This window comes from Notolepis coatsorum, assembly GCF_963971535.1.
Source record: "Notolepis coatsorum genome assembly, chromosome: 13".
Classification (NCBI taxonomy): Eukaryota; Metazoa; Chordata; class Actinopteri; order Aulopiformes; family Paralepididae; genus Notolepis; species Notolepis coatsorum.
This window is the reverse complement of record NC_140177.1, coordinates 84,210,349-84,229,917: the sequence shown is the minus strand read 5'-3', so window position 1 is coordinate 84,229,917 and position 19,569 is coordinate 84,210,349. Positions and strand designations below refer to the sequence as shown.

At 38.0% G+C, this 19,569-nt stretch overlaps 1 long non-coding RNA gene across 1 annotated transcript; it reads left to right on the top strand.

Annotated features, from left to right (window-relative positions):
• Nucleotides 1-928: 928 nt before the first annotated feature.
• Nucleotides 929-7,035, top strand: LOC311239027. Its single transcript, XR_014620410.1, has 3 exons — nucleotides 929-1,100; nucleotides 2,816-2,854; nucleotides 6,956-7,035. It is a non-coding gene; the product is annotated as an uncharacterized lncRNA (long non-coding RNA).
• Nucleotides 7,036-19,569: the final 12,534 nt, after the last annotated feature.

Here is a 19,569-nt window from a genome sequence, read left to right as displayed (position 1 = left end):
TTCAAAACCCTGTGATTCTAATCGTAACCATTTCATATTTAATATCATTGCATTCAGTATAATTAATCATAAATTAATCATAACAGGGATATTTGCAGTTCAATAAATTAAGTATAGAAAAATACATTTGAAAGTGTACTGATTACTGTAATACTGAAAACATTAGTCCTTCCTTTTACAGCTGTCCCTCAGGCATTTTCACAAGGAAAGTCAGCAGGTAACACTATGGTGCTATCTGCCCAGCTCCATTGTCTTCCGATTTTCCAGCTGTTGGTCAACACTGTATGTACATTTAACTTGTGTTGACCACATTCCAAGCCTTTTCAAACACACACTATGCTCTCTCTTGGTAACTAGGCGTTCATTAGTCAAATCGGGTTCCAAGTTAATTTGATTGTCAAGCTACTAACCACTGATTGTTAAAGACTGGAAATATGAAAGCATTCATATTTACCACAGGTTCCTTGCGTAGGGCGCTCCCTGCGGCTTCTGCAGTGTTTTGGGGTGTCCCGGGGGTCCTGGTGTCGTCTCGGACTGTCCCGGTGCTGGGTGTCTTCTCATGTCTGTGGGGCACTCTGGACTGCGGTCCATGTGTGAAAAGTGCTATATAGAGTTGTTAATATTTATTATTATTATATTGTAAAACATTTATGCATTGAAATGTTTGTAAAGTCTCAATGACATTGAAAATGAGGGTGACCTCCAGTCCTTTTGAGAATAAATAAAGGTATGAATGAATGAATCTTAAACCTGTGTTACAAAATGTAAATCAAAATGTCATCAAGAACAAATGTACTGGAAAAGAAGGCCAGCTATTTAAAGGAGTGATGGAAACAATATTTATTTTTGAATGACTGACATATTTGCCAGTTGCTAGACTGGTTTACATACCTTTACATACCTACTGTAGACATGAGAGTACAAGGAACGTATCTGCCAGTGCTCCATCAACAACATTTACGAGCTTTCACAACTTTCAGCATATGGTTTTTTATTTTGTACTTATCCACTTGATGACATTGGTGACATACTGGGATTTTGTATTACAGAATGTCTTTCAGAAATAGGCCTACTTCTGGAATCAAAGACACTGGTACCAGGTAAGCACATACTGAATACTTATTTCATAGTAGATTTGCCTAATGTTGTATATTGTAATTTATAATATATTTTTACATTTGTATTGACCACCTGACCTTGACATATTGTGCACTGATGAACAGACATACTATGTAAATATTTGTATATAGACCACTGCACTCCGTGTTACAATTACATTGATACTTGGTTTGCATTGCATTATATTTGGAGTGCATTATAAATTGAATGTATTATTATTATTATTATTATTATTATTATTATTATTATTATTATTATTATTATTATTATTATTATTATTATTATTATTATTATTATTATTATTATTATTATTATTATTATTATTATATTATTATATTATTATATTATTATTATTATTATTATTATTATTATTATTATTATTATTATTATTATTATTATTATTATTATTATTATTATTATTATTATTATGAATAATATGAATGTGGATGAGAGCCTTGATATTAGGTGGTTGTAGCTACTACAGCTGTGGGGGTGCTCTCCCCCCGCTCTCTCTCCCATGATTTCAGAATACCGGAAGTGTTGCGGTGGTCTATTGATTTGTCGTACAAACTGCTGATGTAATGAGCAGGAGAGGGTACTGTAACTACTGTACTGTATGTAAGCGGTCATACTCCATACCTCCTTGTGGCAAACTTGTGACAACAGTCAGTTTGATTAATCAACAGTGAGATTCAAGATTTTACTTTGTCAATTATTGTTTAACTAGACCTACTGTAGGTTCATACTTACTTCCCAAGGTGAGAGAAATGTGATTTGTACATCAGATTTGAATTGTTGCTTCCGACTGATTAGCCTATAGGCCAGGGTAGCATATGTTAGCATTGAACTACGTACTTATTTCCCCCACGATCAAGGTGGGTGAATATAACATACATAGATTCTTATTAACAATTCAGGAAGAACTGGTTGTTTCTTCAGATAAAGTCTACAACTACTGTGTTGTTGTGGGCTTTTGGTTCAACAGGGAAACCTTTAGCATGCTAAGTTCACAAGACACGTGTTGACAGCCACAAATAAAACCAAAGCAAAGAGCTCTAAATAACTCCAATAGTTGTAACTATGTTTTGTAGTGTTTTTCTCAATAATTGCATTCATTGTTTTAGGCTGTTTTTGAAAGCAGAGAGCCTATTGGCACCTCTTTGGGATTTCTTAATCATAATGGCAAGTTCTATAATAACAATTGAATACCAAAATGTCAACTGAGGCTAATAATGTATGCTGATCAGATGTCTACAGGTGAAATAATGATCTCCTGCATTGTGTACGCACTCCATCTAAAATTATAATCTTAGGTAATTTAATTATTAACTGTTGCAGTTCCAATCCATGTTTTTGACCATAAAATATGGGGTATATTCACACACAACTATTAAGAGTGTGATCTAATCTTTAGATGGAGAATAAGCTATTTGGAATTATCTTAACCATCACAACGAAGAATAGGTATATTTTACTCCAGTGCTTACAAACATTACCAAATAAACAAACATTTTAGAGCCAATACAATTCAAAGCTCAAATATGTTGTGTAGTTGTGTTAGTCCTTGTATCAAGAGTTGAGTTAATCAACTAGAAAAGTAGAAGCATGTCACATTCCTGTTTATTTTTGGTGGTGGGGCTACCCATTTGCTTATGACTTTAAAGTCATTATTGTGCTATTTCTGTTACCCTCGCAGATGCAAATCCAAGATGATGAGAAGCCATTGTCTGATTCCGTGAGTGAAATTCATCATTTTTATTCACGCACATGCAATTGTACTGACATACATACAGACGGGTGACAAATTAAAGGAAAGACCCGAATAAATTAGTCGAGAAACATAATGAATGCAGATGCTTCCAGGTGTACTGCATGATACAACTAGGAAGGTGTGCTCAGTAGAGCGCAAATCTCAACCAGGCGGCAGACACTATTACACACCTACACTATTACCACCTACCACTACTACATGATTACACACTATCACTTTATACTGAATATATATTTCAATGGACAATGATGGAAATTAATTCAAATTAAATACCGATAATATATAAATAATCCAGAATACAGGTCCCTGACCTGCTACAGTATGTGCCAAGTTTCATCCACCGCGGCCCTAGTTGGTGAAATTAGCTGCAGACAGACACTCACACACACAAACACACACACACACACGCACGCACGCACGCACGCACGCACGCACACACGCACACACGCACGCACACACACACACACACACACACACACACACACACACACACACACACACACACACACACACACACACATACACACTACCCTCAAGAACGTCTTTACAGAACATCGCCTTAGTATGCTTCATCGACGCAAGGCCAATTTAATCAGTTGGCATTTGAGAAGGACTTAACAAAAAAGTTCAGGAATGAGTGGATGGGCAGTGTTTTAAGAAGATTTCACTGTCCCCAAACGCTGCTTGCCACTCTACTAATGAGTAGCCTGTGGAGGAATTTTGTTAGCTTTTTTATGCACCTTATTTGTGTCAGTTCAGTTCAGTTTGTCAGTGAATGCAGAAGTGTTGAATAAATGGAGACTTTTCAAAGATATAGAATAGAATAGAATAGAAATGTATTATCCTGAGGGAAATTTGACACTGCAAATCACTCAACATTAAACATTTAGACAGAACAAGTCACAAATAACAAAACAAATGGCCTAAGAATAGAATAGAATAAAATGAAATAGAATAAAAATAGAATAAAAGATACAGTAAATAAATACAGTAAAAATATACTGAAGTCTACAGTAGGTGTAATATTGCACAGTGCTGTTTAAAAAGTAAGAGTCCAGGAAGATGGTAACTGTCACTCTGTGCTCAGTGATGCAGTGAGGTACAGTGATGCATTGTATAGTCTGATGGCTGTCGGAATGAAGGACTTCCTGTGCCGTTCAGTGCTGCATTTAGGTAGTGTGAGCCTATAACATGCTCCTCCTGTCAGCCAAGTCTGTGTATAGTGGGTGGGAGGGGTTTTCCCTGATGACCTGGAGCTTAGCAAGGTTCCTCCTCTCCGCCCCCTCGCTAGAGTCCAGCTCCACCCCAACCATGCTACTGGCCTTCCTGACCATCTTATCCAGCCTGTTTGTGTCCCCTGCTCTCAGTTCGCTGCCCCAGCAGGTCTGTTATATATATCCGTTCAGTCTGTTTTTGTATAAGTGAATGTTCTTAAGATAGAGAGAAATTAGATTTTTCAATTGCCTCTCTGCTGTTTAGTTCAGCACCGTGGACAGCACCAAGCAAGCCACGGCGCTGTTGTCCCAGCTGAAACGTATAAAAGGGAACCTGTGTTGAAAAACCATTGTGCCCCCCTGAGAACATTTTATGCCCCCCCACTAATTTGTTTCTGCAGCCTGGTCTGCACACACACACACACACAGACAGATACACACAATCAAAAGCATAATTCCCCCAGGCTTCGCCAGACATTTAAGCAATTAACCTCCTATCATGCTCTGCGGCATGTATAAAAATGCTGAGCAGGCCCATTTGAGATCAAGATACATTTTGGATCAAGATGGCAACAGGAAAAGATCTAAGTGACTTTGACCCAGGGTTCATTATTGGGCCACGGATGGCAGAAGCTTCAGTCACAAACATTTCTATCCTGATGGGAGTGGTCTCTTCCAGGATAACAATGCCTCCATTCACAGGACACGAGGGGTCACTGAATGGGTTGATGAAAATTAGTATGAAAATTATGTGACTCATCCGACCTTCGCATTTGCCAGATCTCAACCCAATTGAACACCAGTTCCAGGATAACAATACCTCCATTCACAGGACATGAGGGGTCACTGAATGGGTTGATGAAAATTTGTATGAAAATTATGTTATTCATCCGACCTTCGCATTTGCCAGATCTCAACCCAATTGAACACCATATTTGAACTGACGTGTTAGCAATGTTCTCGGACTTGACTGCATTTTTGTCTCTGACAAAGAGGACTCAGATTTCTATTTCTAGACCGGTCGAGACCACATCCTTACCTGCCTGGGCTTTGTTTATTTTAATTGTTTTACTGCAATTTGATGTAAAACCTCCCCCTGCAATTGCAACCAAGGATCCCGCCTGTTGTTCCAGTTGCGCATCTGAGTGAGAGAGTATACACAGAGAGAGTGAGACTATGTTACCCCCTACTCTTACAGCTTGTTCAAGTCTGCACACTGAAAGACAACCTACAGTATAGATAGCTAGAGAGAAATACATACATATATACATTAACCATTCTATTTGTGATGGGTTTAAATAGATACTGCAATCTCATTATTGGCATAACCACATAATCAAAACATTGCCCTATCTCATGGCTTCTTTTCATCCCTTTGTCTATATCTCCATTTGCTATCATAATGCTGTGATATGAATTCAAATAAATATTGATATGATTCCTTATGAATCCCTCCTTGTGTATTGCTTGTTGCAAGTGCACATACCTGTACTGTATGGGTGAAATAGTATACATTAGAGAAAGAGGCCGATATGTTACAGCTTGTTCAAGCCCACACACTGAATACGTTATGGAGACAGAGAGACAGATTTTTTATTTTACAGTAATGCACAGTTCCAAAAAGAAGAAAAGTGTTTCATAATAAAAATACATCTCACTTTGCACATTCCATGAGCAAAAAGAAGCAGGGAGAAGAACATCTTATTTTGCCTGCACCTTTCTCAAAACATAAATAAACAATATAAATACATGGTCTGTCAATTACAATTATTTAACAATCAATACGTAACTACCTACAATAACATGAGAAAAAAGGAAGAAAACTTTGTTCATAAAAAAAACCTGTTACCCCTCAACTTCATAAAGTCTAAATGTTCTTTCTTTATACATTTTCCTGAACTGAAAGATATGTATACAACTCTTTAAATCAATCTCTTGAGAATTCCACAGTCTTACGCCATACTGGAATACGCATCTGCTTTAAAGTAATCTGTGCACACTGATGCTTAAAATGTAATGTATTAATATTAATATGGTTCTCATCCTCTGAGCTAAAAACAAACATGCAGGTTTTGGTGGATAAAAGTCAGACACACTTAGTAGTCAGGGAATAATGTATTTTTTTTTAAAGAGAAGTAACAAGTAATATGTAATCAGTGTTCAACTTCATTCCATGTCAATGCTCTGAGTGATCATTGAAACAGAGAGGCAGGCAATACATCTTAGTTCAATTGACTAAACAATAAGCCAGATTCCACTGCTCCAAAAACACAAAAACAAAAAAACACATCCTCCACAATCGCAGTCAGTCTGCGTGTGCAGTATGTGTGTTTGTCTGTCTGTCTATCTGTTTGTCCTTCGCATATCTCAAGAACTGTCTGTGTGTGTATTACTGAGGACCCAGGGGGTCTGGTTTTCGAATCGGATGCCATTTGGGCAGATGGTGATGCTATCGTGCATGTATGTCCTCCTCATATCTCGAGAACCATTCATCAGATCAATTGCACACTTGTCCGATATATATATATAGGACCCAGGGGAGTGCAGTGTCAAATTTGGTGCCATTTGACCACAGATGGTTGTATTATAACAATGAACAATGAACGTTGGTGGGTGTATTGCTGAGGACCCAATGGAATGCAGTGTTGAGTGTGAAGTGGATCGGATGAGTGGTTCTTGAGAATGCTGCAAGCAGCCATGCCATGTCTGTATTCCCCTGCAGTAGGCATCAACCCAGGGATTGGTATGTGATGTCAACGTCATACAGAAGTGCTTCTGTCGGCTAGGCTACATATACAGGTCCATATATGGCGGTGGTGTCAAATACTGATCCAAGCTGTTTTATTCACAGATTCAGTGTGAGGACAACCCTACTGGCTTGAATGGAGTTGTGGTCTATGGCCATCAAGTATTCCCCATTTTGCATCCGGTAAGTATAATTTTGGGCCTAAAGAGAATAAGCGGTGCTTCTTCCCGACGGCTTTCAGTTGTTAAAAGGTATACAATGGAGTTCTTGACCATTAGTTGATGACATTTGATATAGCATGAGAAAGGTGTTCCCTGAATCACATACTGCGAACACAGGGGAGACGTGGAAGAGAAAGAATAGAGCACTGAAGGCGTGTAAACATGTGCTTCAAATGAATAGGTGATATAATCTCCCTCGGAATCGAACAAATCAACTGCCTGTCTAGCAGGTCGGACTCATTACAACTGTGTCGAAACAGAAAGTGAAACTTAATACAGATGGGATATAAACATTGCGGGAGAAAAGTAAACAGTGAAGATGAACTTTTCAAAGGTTATATGAGGTAGGAATTGTATTCAGCTTGTAAACAATTGAACAACAATAGGAGAATCAATCTATTTTGGTGGACATTTCAATATAAACAAAAGTGTTTACAAGAATAGTAAACACTACAATATGTTTACAAGAATACTCTGTTGGATACCTTTAAGCTGTTCCATGTAGTACTTATTGATTTGTGTCCACTTATTTTCATTGAGGCACAGCACCTTTCCATGTTTGGTCACAAATCTGCATTGCAGTCAAATTATACTCATCCCATGTCTTTCAAATGATATTTCAGGTCCCCTTTGTGGACAACTCATCAGGCCCTGGAGCTCCCCTGCTGCTGATCATGGTGCTGTTGTCTCCTAATTTTCATCCTGCTGCTGCTGCTGCTGCTGCTGTTCCCCCTGGGGCCAGCATACATCTTAGTTAAAATCTTCACTATGCAGCATGCCTTCCTCCTGATGATTCTTTTTTTTATTATAACTTTTTAACCAGGAAGTCCCATTGAGATACAACATCTCTTTTGCAAGGGAGACCTGGCCAAGATAACGGCAATAACATGTGCGATACATGACACAAGAACACAATAAAAGTGCATGTATACAATATACAATACATCACATAAAACACAAAAACAGAATAGTCTACATCAGTGGTTCCCAACCTTTTTCCCCCCAGGGACCCCCAAACATCTCTGATGAAATTCGCGGACCCCCTCCTAATAAGATACCATAAAATATTTTTTTTTTTTCATTTTAATAACAAACTGCTTATACACAGGCATATGCATCACAATTAGACCCACTATGCTTCTTTGACTTGTGCCTTCAATCAACAAATCTCATCTTGCACCATATGCATTTCAAAATGTTTGGCCAATATTCAAATGCTGTATTCATCCTCTCAAATCAGGCCCTAATGGTGAATGGTTTGCATTTATGGAACAAATCAATGCAACAAATTAAACTAAATATGAGACAGGAAATTCCAATCAGTAGCAGAGAGAATCTGTCCTAGCTGGGTTTAATACTTTTTTTTGTCATTTTAATAACAAACTGCTTATACACAGGCATATGCATCACAATTAGACCCACTATGCTTCTTTAACTTGTGCCTTCAATCAACAAATCTCATCTTGCACCATATGCATTTCAAAATGTTTGGCCAATATTCAAATCCTGTATTCATCCTCTCAAATCAGTCCCTAATGGTGAACGGTTTGCATTTATGGAACAAATCAATGCAACAAATTAAACTAAATATGAGACAGGAAATTCCAATCAGTAGCAGAGAGAATCTGTCCTAGCTGGGTTTAATACCTTTTTTTTGTCATTTTAATAACAAACTGCTTATACACAGGCATATGCATCATAATTAGACCCACTATGCTTCTTTGACTTGTGCCTTCAATCAACAAATCTAATCTTGCACCATATGTATTTCAAAATTTTGGCCAATATTCAAATCCTGTATTCATCCTCTCAAATCAGGCCCTAATGGTGAACGGTTTGCATTTATGTTGAATGAAGTAAGAATCCACTGCAGTAAAAATATCCTGGTAGTAAGGTTGACTGACATGAGAATGTCCTGCTTCAGATCCTCATTTTCAATATATTGCACATAAACGATGAGCACAGCCTCGTCTGCGACAGTTGTAGTTTCATCAAGTTGTATGGCAAATGGACCCTTTCTAAGCTTTTCTGACAGCTGCTGCTCGCAATCACTTGACATCTTATCAATTCGGTCTTTCACTACATTGTTCGAGAGTGGTACTGATTTTAGTTTATCCGCCACCTGTGGGCCGCACAGTTTCTAAACCATTTTGATGCAGGCTGGTTTGATGAGCTGCTCGCCAATATTGTGCGGTTTCTTTGCTTTTGCAATTAAAAGCGAACACTCAAAGGAGGCTTCGGTAGCCTTCTGTAAATCACTGCCACCCCTGCTCCACGCTACTCTAACATCAACAGGCTTGTTCGCCTTGAGAGACTGTTCTTTCCTCCGAAAAAAGTCTGGATCCTTCCCAACGGTTTCTGGGTGCTTAGACGCCTGATGTCTCTTCAGCTTGCTGGGCTTCAGGCTCGAGTTTGCCAACTTTTCTCCACAAATCACACACTCAGGTCGTTTGTCTGGTCCCTCAGTGAAGCCCATGGTGATGTAATTTTCGCGATTGCTGTAGGTCCTAACTTTTTTTGCAGATGAGCTGCCGTCATCTCCTTTTCGTTTGTCACACATTTTCGCCTCTGGCGGCTGACTGCAGACGAGCCGAGAAAGTTAACTAGCGTGCTAGGCTAGCTACAGAAAGTGATACAGTCAACTGATTCGCGTTTTAGCGGCTACCCGGTAGCCTACTGTTAACGTTCAAAAATCATGTCTAGATTTTATTTATTTATCTTAATTTTTTATTGTAGTGGAGAGACTATTCATGCTTCTGATGATAAAAAAAAAATCAAAAAAAAAAAAAAATCAAATTTTTTTTTTTTTTTTTTTTAAAGACCTCAAATCATCTGTGGTCTGGCGGACCCCAGGTTGGGAATCACTGGTCTACATGATAGTAAAAGTGTATGACAGTATAATACAGGGTAATACAGTAATTTTGAAGTGGGGACCCGACTACAGAAAGCAACGACATTCTTCTTGTAAGACGTTATGTAACAGAGATTAAAATTTGCCAAGAGAGACCAGGGTATCTAAGTGGATATGGTCCTGTAGCCCATTCCATGCCCAAGGTGCGAAGCGAGAAAAAGCTGTCCTTTCTAGTTCAGTGTGTATTCTTGGAGTTTTTAAAAGTAGCCATCTTGTGGACCTGGTATGGTAGCTGCTATAGGCAAAGAAAATGAGACTGGAAATATATAGGGGAAGCTAGGACGGCCTTATAAAAACATACAATGTGTGATTCCCTCCGTATGTACATAGAGGTCCATCCCACCATTTGATAAAGCACACAATGGTGAGTAAGCCCTTTGGCACTAGTGATGAAGCGCAGATAAGCATGGTACACACTGTCTAGCTTTTTTAGCGGTGAAGAGGCAGCATGCATATACTATGCCACCATAGTCACTTATAGACAGGAATGTGGCTTGAACAAGTTTATTTCTGGCCTCAAAAGAAAAGTATAGTATATAAATAAATTTCTACATAACCAGCCCAATGTGTTATGTTGGCACACATAATACATATACATTTCAAATGTGCTAATGTGCACACATTTCAAAGGTCCTGAATCAAGCACTGTTTGTTCAGCTCAAGGTTGTAAGCCATTTCAATCCACAAGTTCCCCTTGTGCATGAATAGTTTACATACTAGGGAACGTGGTACAGTTTGGTAGTATGGAGTGTGCATAATGTCATTGGGGTGACGGTCATCATGTTGTTTTGTTGAGTTTAGCCTCACCCTACTTCAACCATCTTTTTACCCCAAACTGTATAAACACCATCACTTAGGTGGCATGTACTTCTCTACACTGTCTATTCCTCTTATTATCCCCTTTCTATCTCCTGAACCTGCTCCCATTTAAACTGCCACTCTGCCATCTTCCTTTCTGATATTGCTTACTTATCGATGACTGTATTCTGCACAAACTGTATTAAATTATCTCTAAACCTATATAAATTCTGCTGGATTTTCCTTTTAATTTGTCTAGTGTCAACCTGCATGCGTGTCACACATTATGCTGTGTAAGGGTGCTTGCATTTTAGGGAATGAGGCAGTTTGAGAAGGCGTTCTGAAGCATGATCTAAGCCCTAAAGGTGCTGCAGTGATCCAAATGTAATTAAATGGGTAGCCTCGCCTCCGAAAATAAATCTGTGTGATTTGAATTACCGTATATGAGTATCATATTAAAACAAATGACAATGCAAGTTTGTAATGGTATGTGCTGTTTTACTATGTATCTGTAAAAGGTTTGTTTACCATACTTGGGTAATGTTTACAAACACTAGAGTGAAACAGGGATTTTCCGAGAGCTATTTTTATTTACAATGGGTTCTGAAAAGCGTATTTTCCATCAAAACATCAAACTCTTCCAAGATACCCCATATTGATATTGTCAAAAATAACCATGGATCTGGGTTTTAAGAGTGCCATATACTGAAAAATGGAGACAACGCTAAATCGAACCACAGTCAAACACATTGCCAAATGTGTGTATATTCTGTGTGGCTTCGTAGGATTTGTCACCCTTTCCCAGTCAAATGTGAACATATGGTAGATGTAAAAGAGAAGGCAGGCAACGGGGAGAGGAAAATGATACAAGCTGTAGTGACGTTCAATGTGTTTTCATCTTTTAATTACTTGGTCAATTTGCATTACACAAAATACTGATGGCTCCTTTAATTAAAAAGGGGTGGAATGTATGATGGTCATGATTTCAAGGCCATGTTTTTTTATAGATTTTTGATTTTGTATTTTATTGAGTTCCATGCAATACTTCCTGGAATAATGTGACATCATAATGACATTGCACATTCCAACTCTTTAAAGGAGCCATCAGTATTTTTATTTTAATCCAATTGATCAAAAGATCAAGTTATTTAAAGTAATCTAAAGCTCTCAGAAAGCTTGTTTGCCTGCCTTGTAGAGGTGAATATGGTGCTCCCTTACCTTGGAGGATGAAAGGATCCGATGTCCCCGTCCCCAATACATCAGTACCTACGTGTGTAAGTATGTTTGTGCCTATTGCTCAATTCAATGGTCAGAATGAACACCAATAGATGTGACGAGGTGGGCTTCAGGATTTAACTGTGACACAGTGGCAACCAGAAGTATATAATTATGCTCAACTCTCAATAGGGGTTAGATAAAGCATAAACCCTCCCTCCCCAGATTTAGCAGGATAGGTGAGATGCTGCTACTCCAAGGTAAACCTGAATCATAAAACACATGCGATGTTAATTCAATAAAAATTTGCTTATTTAACATCTTCCCTGGAGTTAGACAAGAAGATACATACCTTTTTTGTCTCTGTGCATGCATTAGGCTTAGGGAACAGCAGCTCCGTTAGCGTAGCTTAGCTTCATCACTGGAAGTGGGGCAGAGTTAGAGCCTGACGTTCCCTACAGTGCCCTACAGTCACGAAATACACTCCAAATACAACTCCAAAACGTTCCTGTAAACATGTTGTGACCAGGGGCGGGGCTAGGGCGTGGCTACTTGGGCTCAAGCCCCGAATGTATTCTGAAAAGCCCCGAATCTATTTATAAAAAAAAATAAAAAATTACAATTCATCATTGTTACATGAAAATATGTTTGCACCAGATTTAGCAGAGGCTAATTTCCATCTGTGGTCTATCCAGCTGCTAACTGTATTTGAGTGAGTTAAGTCTTGGTGTTATGGTAGACTCAGACCTAAGCTTTAAATCACAATCAACAAGTTGACAAAAACTTAATTCTTCCACCTTAGAAACATAGCTAAAGTACGGCCATTTATAAATCAAAAGGACGCTGAAAACCAGATCCATGCCTTTATCTCAAGCCAACTCAACTACTGTAATGCACTCCTTACCGGCCTCCCGAAAAAATACGATGATAACTATTTTATTGCAATGCACTATTGCATTATTTTATTCTATTTTACTAACTAATAACTACGTTATGGTTAACTGAGTTGTATAGTGAAAAGAGCAGCTTTATTGGTCAAGATTGAAGGCTCTATATTGCAGGAAATTGCACGTACAGGTTCATTAAATTAAAAAAAAAACTGCCAAACCACCCCTTACATGCCAAAAAAAAAAAAAAAAAAAAAAAAAGGAAAAATAAAGGGCACCTATCTGAGCTAAGCCCCGGATCTCCTACAATCCTAAATCCGCCCCTGGTTGTGACCTGTGTATTTACCACGTGGAGAAATAAAAAATAATTGAATTCGACAATTACGATTTCTTAGCAAATACTCAGAACTTTTTTTTGCCTAACCACTCGTCTCTGGGCACAGTTTGATTTCTACGTGAAGCCGTGTTTGTTGACATTCTCATTCATTCAAAGGATCCGAACCGATTGAAGTTTATGGATACCATGACTTAAAATCCTCTTACCTTGACGATTAAAAGCCTCCCCAATTTAGAAAACAGTATTCCAATGGCTGGTCTTGATAGGCTGCTAGCTAACAGAGCTAACCGGACACTAAAGCTAACCGGACACTAAAGCAAATATAATGACTTCCTTTCTGGGGGGTTTCAAAATAAAAGAGCGACGTCTATAGCAGCAGAATACGTTTATTTTGTACATTATCTAATGTTAACACGAAACTAAACTAACATTACAACTAACCTAAAGTTTGTTTAGGTTCGTGTTAACGTTAGATAATGTACAAAATAAACGTATTCCTCTGCTATAGACGTCGCTCTTTTATTTTGAAACCCCCCAGAAAGGAAGTCATTGCTCTCGTTATTTACTTTAGTGTCCGCCCGGTTCTGTGTTTGTTGGTTAGCTCCGTTAGCTAGCAGCCTATCAAGACCAGCCATTGGAATACTAAATTGGAGAAGCTTAAACTTCAATCGGTTCGGATCCTTTGAATGAATGAGAATGTCAACAAACATGGCGACACGTTGAAATCACTGACTGCTCCCAGAGACGAGTGGTTAGGCAAAAAAAATATATATATATATTTGCTTAGAAAACGTAATTGTAAAATTCAATTATTTTTTATTTCTCCACGTGGTAAATACACAGGTCACAACATGTTTACAGGAACGTTTTGGAGTTGTATTTGGAGTGTATTTCGTGACTGTAGGGAACGTCAGGCTCTAACTCTGCCCCACTTCCAGTGATGAAGCTAAGCTACGCTAACGGAGCGACTGTTCCCTAAGCCTACTGCATGCACAGAGACAAAAAAGGTATGTATCTTCTTGTCTAACTCCAGGGAAGATGTTAAATAAGCTAATTTCCCAAAATGTTGGAGTTTTCCTTTAAAATAAATATAATTTCTCATGGATTTTCTCTTTTCTTTTCTGAAATATTTTCTGAATATCTTTTCTCCAAAGATGACAATATTTTAAAACAATAATTCATGTATCCCTTTCACATTAATAACTTCTCTTCACAATATTCAATAGGATCAAAACCCAACATAAAATAGCCATTCAGAAAATATCATAGCACTGAAACTGCCCTCACCAAAATAATCAGTGACCTCAGGCTAAACTCTGACGAGAATAAGATCTCCATCCTTATCCTGCTAGATCTCAGTGCAGCATTTGATACAATCGATCACGATATTCTAATCGATCGTCTTGAAAACCTTGTCGGTTTCTCAGAACATGTGCTAGGCTGGTTCAAAACATACATCAGAGGGAGGAAATTCTATGTTAGACTAGGAGAGCACATGTCTGATATATACGACAACAACTATGGAGTTGCACAAGGGAGTTGCTTAGGTCCTTTACTCTTCTCCCTTTACATGTTACCGCTGGGTAATATCATCAGAGAACATAATGTAGATTTCCATAGCTATGCGGATGATACACAACTGTACATTATCTGCTGAACCAAATGATACAGCGATTAGCTCCATTACAGACTGCTTACTGGCAATAAATAAATGGATGAGTAAGAACTTCCTGAAACTAAACGAGAACAAAACTGAAATTCTAATTATCGGCCCCAAAACTAAAAAAGAAACGTTAATAAAGAACCTGGGAGGACTAACGCCTTGGATCAAATCTGAGGTCACTAGTCTCAGGGTTATCATAGATTCAGAACTGAACTTCAATCTCATATTAGCAAAGTAACGAAAACATCGTTCTTCCATCTCAGAAATATAGCAAAAGTACGACCATTTATTAATCAGAACGATGCTGAGAAGCTAATTCATGCATTCATATCTAGCCGGTTAGACTACTGTAATGCACTTTTCACAGGTATCCCTAAGAAAACCACAGAGAGGCTTCAGCTTATCCAAAACTCTGCAGCCCGACTGCTAACTAGAACCAAAAGGAGAGAGCACATTAGTCCAGTCTTAGCTACTTTACACTGGCTTCCTGTAACATTTAGAATTTACTTTAAGGTCCTTCTCCTTACATACAAAGCTTTAAATGGACAGGGACCTAGCTACATCACCAACACTAATAAATTACACACCAGCAAGAACACTGCGATCATCAGCTGCTGGACTACTAGTGGCTCCCAGAAACAGTCAAAAGAGGATCGGTAATGCAGCCTTTATCAACTATGCCCCAAAACTGTGGAACAAACTACCCCAAAACATCAGGGAAGCCAACTCGCTAGACATCTTCAAAAGACAGCTTAAAACCTATCTCTTTGCTCAGGCATTTCAATGAAACATCAGCGATATCCTGACATAAATTGTACTTACCTGCACTATTCTTACCCTGCCTACTTTTATCCACTGCCTATCAAATTCACGTGTCGGTTCTATGCTAATTTTATCTGACTACCTCCTACTCCTGTATGAAGAGAACTATTTTATCACACTTTTTACTTCTTACTGATGCACTGCTGTTGTATGTTAAATACCCTGTTGTATGTCCGTGACTATTTTTAAACTGAATCATTTTAAACTATTTGTATTATTTGTATTACTGAAAACACTGTGATTTACCATACCTTGCTACCTGTCTATCTTTTTTATGCTCGCTTATGCCTGTATTTTTTACTGTTGTGAAGCACTTTGAACTGCAACCTCTGTATGAAAAGTGCTATACAAATAAAGTTATTATTATTATTATTATTATCTCCAATTCAAAATGGATTCACAACAGGGGCGTTTTTAGGGTTAGAAAACATTGGGGGCTTCAGTTTTTTTTTTTTTTTTTTTTAATGCACAGAAATACGCAATTTTAGAATAATTAGAGATGAATACTGAATAACTAGAATCATTAGAGGTTCTCAAAGTGAGGTCCAGTTCCATGAGAGGGATCTGGGCAGTCCCCATAGAAAATTCAAAGTTAACAGGACCAAATCATCAGTTTCTTATTTATTTATTTAGCCAGATAAAACATTGATCTGGTCCAAGAAGCCCCAACAGGAGTACAAATATATATATATATATATATATATATATATATATATATATATATATATATATATATATATATATATATATATATGTATATATATATGTGTGTATATGTATATTTGTACTCCTGTTGGGGCTTCTTGGACCAGATCAATGTTTTATCTGGCATTTAATATATATACATATACTGTACATACATACACATATACACCAATAACAAAATAAAAACACAGTTAAGAATCATACACAAAAGCAAATAAACAAACAAACAAACATATGCACAGCCTATGTACAAAATAAATAAACAGTTCATCTCTAGTCTTTACAGTTTTCTTCAATTGCATAAACACTCAAATCAAAAGTATTACACAATTATCAAAACCTTACACTCAAGGAGCAAAATATAGGCCCAGATTTGCACCCCTACAATGTCAGCCTCACTTTTTGCAAAACAATACACACAGTGATTTGCAAAACACTAAACACACTTGCATTACATTAGACACAGAATGTCAAATTACCACACATATGAGCCAATTGGTTAAACACAGCCATCAGATGCACAAACACACCATTGCTTAATTGTAGATACACAATCAGGTTTAAGCACTATAAAAATGCAGCAGGTGAGTTCACCTGTCTTCAACCAAAATGGAAGGAGAGTGAAGTACTGTACACAGAGAACGTGAAAATATACAATACATTCACCAAACACTACACAAGACAACCAACGATGCAGACTGATGAAAATATACATTTTCTCCCATTTTCCCAAATCAGTCAACATGTCAACATGGAGAATCACAACAAAAAATTATCTTGCCAGATCCAGCTAGGCAAAGAGATAATGTCTAGTATTTTCTGTTTAAATTTTTTCAAAAAAGAAATTGTGTTACTGTAATTTTAACCTGTACTGGATACAGTGTTTTATGTTTGTCTGATGTTTGCTGAGCTTACAGTGTTATGCACATAGTAGCATGAAAACTGGGACATGTATTGTTGTGATTCTCCATGTTGAAATGTTGACTGATTTGGTTATATGGAGAGAACATTTATATTTTAATCAGTCTGCATCATTGATTTGGGTATATGGAGAGAAAATGTAATTTTTTTCATCAGTCTGCATCATTGATTTGGGTATATGTAGATAAATAAATTATATTTTCATCAGTCTACAGCATTGGTCTTGTGTAGTGTTTGGTGAATTTATTGTATATTTGCACATTCTCTGCGTACTTCACTTACAGTACTCTAATCACTGAGAAGTAGAATTGCTAAATGTGTTTTAGGTTAAGCACAGCAGTGTGTGTAACTGGTTCAAACCGAATTAAGTCATTATGTAACGTGTGTTTCATATGGTAACAAAATGTAGTTTTTATAAATTAGTGTATGGTTTTGAAGTGTTTAATTTAGCAAAGGATCTGAGGTGTTCTGATAATTGTGTGTGTGGTTGTGCTAATTGTGTGTTTTGAAACACCGGGCCCCGTTTTCAAAATCATGCTTAGGCAATCGGAAAAAAACTATTGTGTGTTTCATTATATACATATGTTTCAGTCTTCTCATAAAAAAAATATTCGATTTTTGGGTCTTTTCCTGCCTTTGGTCCGCTTTGCATTCACATCTCAAATGAACCGCAGCAGGGTTCACTTGCAAGAGTGAATGAGCTTTCACACCACCCCAAACCAACCGGACTATCCGAGGTTCGATTAAAGCTTATTATAGGACACTGGACATGGGTATGGATGGCTCCAGGTGCTGCTGCGTTAAAGTGCACATCTTCAATATCTGTACTATTTAAAAGCACAGTGCAGGACACACTCAAAGGTTATCGCACCTCAGAGATGGCAGTGGACATGTATGACAGGACAAAGGCCATATGTAATGGCCTTTGGATTGAGGAACATACTACCAGCCAAAGGAGGAAGCAGAAAAGGATGGACGAGTATGTAGTTGAGTCATCTTGTGGCACAAGCTCAGACCTCAGCAGGAGATCAGCTGAGACAGAGACTGTTCTATCCAGTCGTCGACAGAATGCTGCAAGAGCTTGAGAGCAGGTTCTCATGAGTTGGATAACACCAGTTTAAAAAAAAAAAAAAAAAAAAAAAAAAATCTAACCCTGACTAACCTTACTGTCATGCACTTGTCCTAATAAACTAACCTACACTGTAACACGCAACACTTGATGAACATTGTTACTCAGCTGATAGAGTTGTACCCTTCTTGCTGTCTTGTCGTACAGAACTTGTAAGTCGCTTTGGATAAAAGCGTCAGCTAAATGACTAAATGTAAATGTAAATGTACTCAATGGATTCACGTGAACAATAAATAGTAGGACTGTTGTGGTAACATTGACTGTATTTCATAATCTATATGTCTATAATTAGAAAAACCATATGCAAAACACTGGTGTTCTCAAAGGGGGATACTAACGTGACAGAAACCGTTTGAGTCCACATGAAACCCCCTCTGGTGTTGAAACTGTATTTAGACAGCCATTCTCAACCCCCACTCAAGCAAATGTGGTCAACCACTAGAAACAAAGGAACTCGAAAGTCACACCCCACAGATGGAACAGTCACTCACCCCACTCTAAACAAGATGTAAGACATCTGAAGACCCCCCCTTTGTTTACTGAAGGACAACACCCGACGAGGAGATCGAGGTGAGGGGGCAGCCAGCCCCCACACAGGAGATCGATGGGGGACCGCCTCCCAGAAGACCAAGCTGATTGGACCAAAACGTATTCTTCTTAAAAACCAGGTTTACTCATGTGTAAAATGCTCAGTAGATCTCTATTTTATTGATGTTAACATGACTGTGTATGTACATGTTGGGTTTGATGTACAAACCTTATTAATCCTTTGTACAAACATGTGTTAATGTACTCTAAATAATCCTTGTATGTGAAAAGCAACCTTCTAATTCACTCTGAGCCCAGAGGCAAAATAAATGATGAGTTTGAACCATAGTTCCTCTTTGCCTGGCCTAAACAGTTATTTTCTCCACTCAGTGGAGAAAGACCATTTGAATCAATGATGACCTTCTTCCTTTTCCAGATAGCAATCGCATTGTACTGCAAATCACCTCAGATATTGATTAGAATATACCACACTGATAAACACATTATGAGAGGGGCAGCCCTGATGAGCAATGGATTCGACTGATCAGCGAATACTTTTTGATAGCACCAGTTGATGTTGGC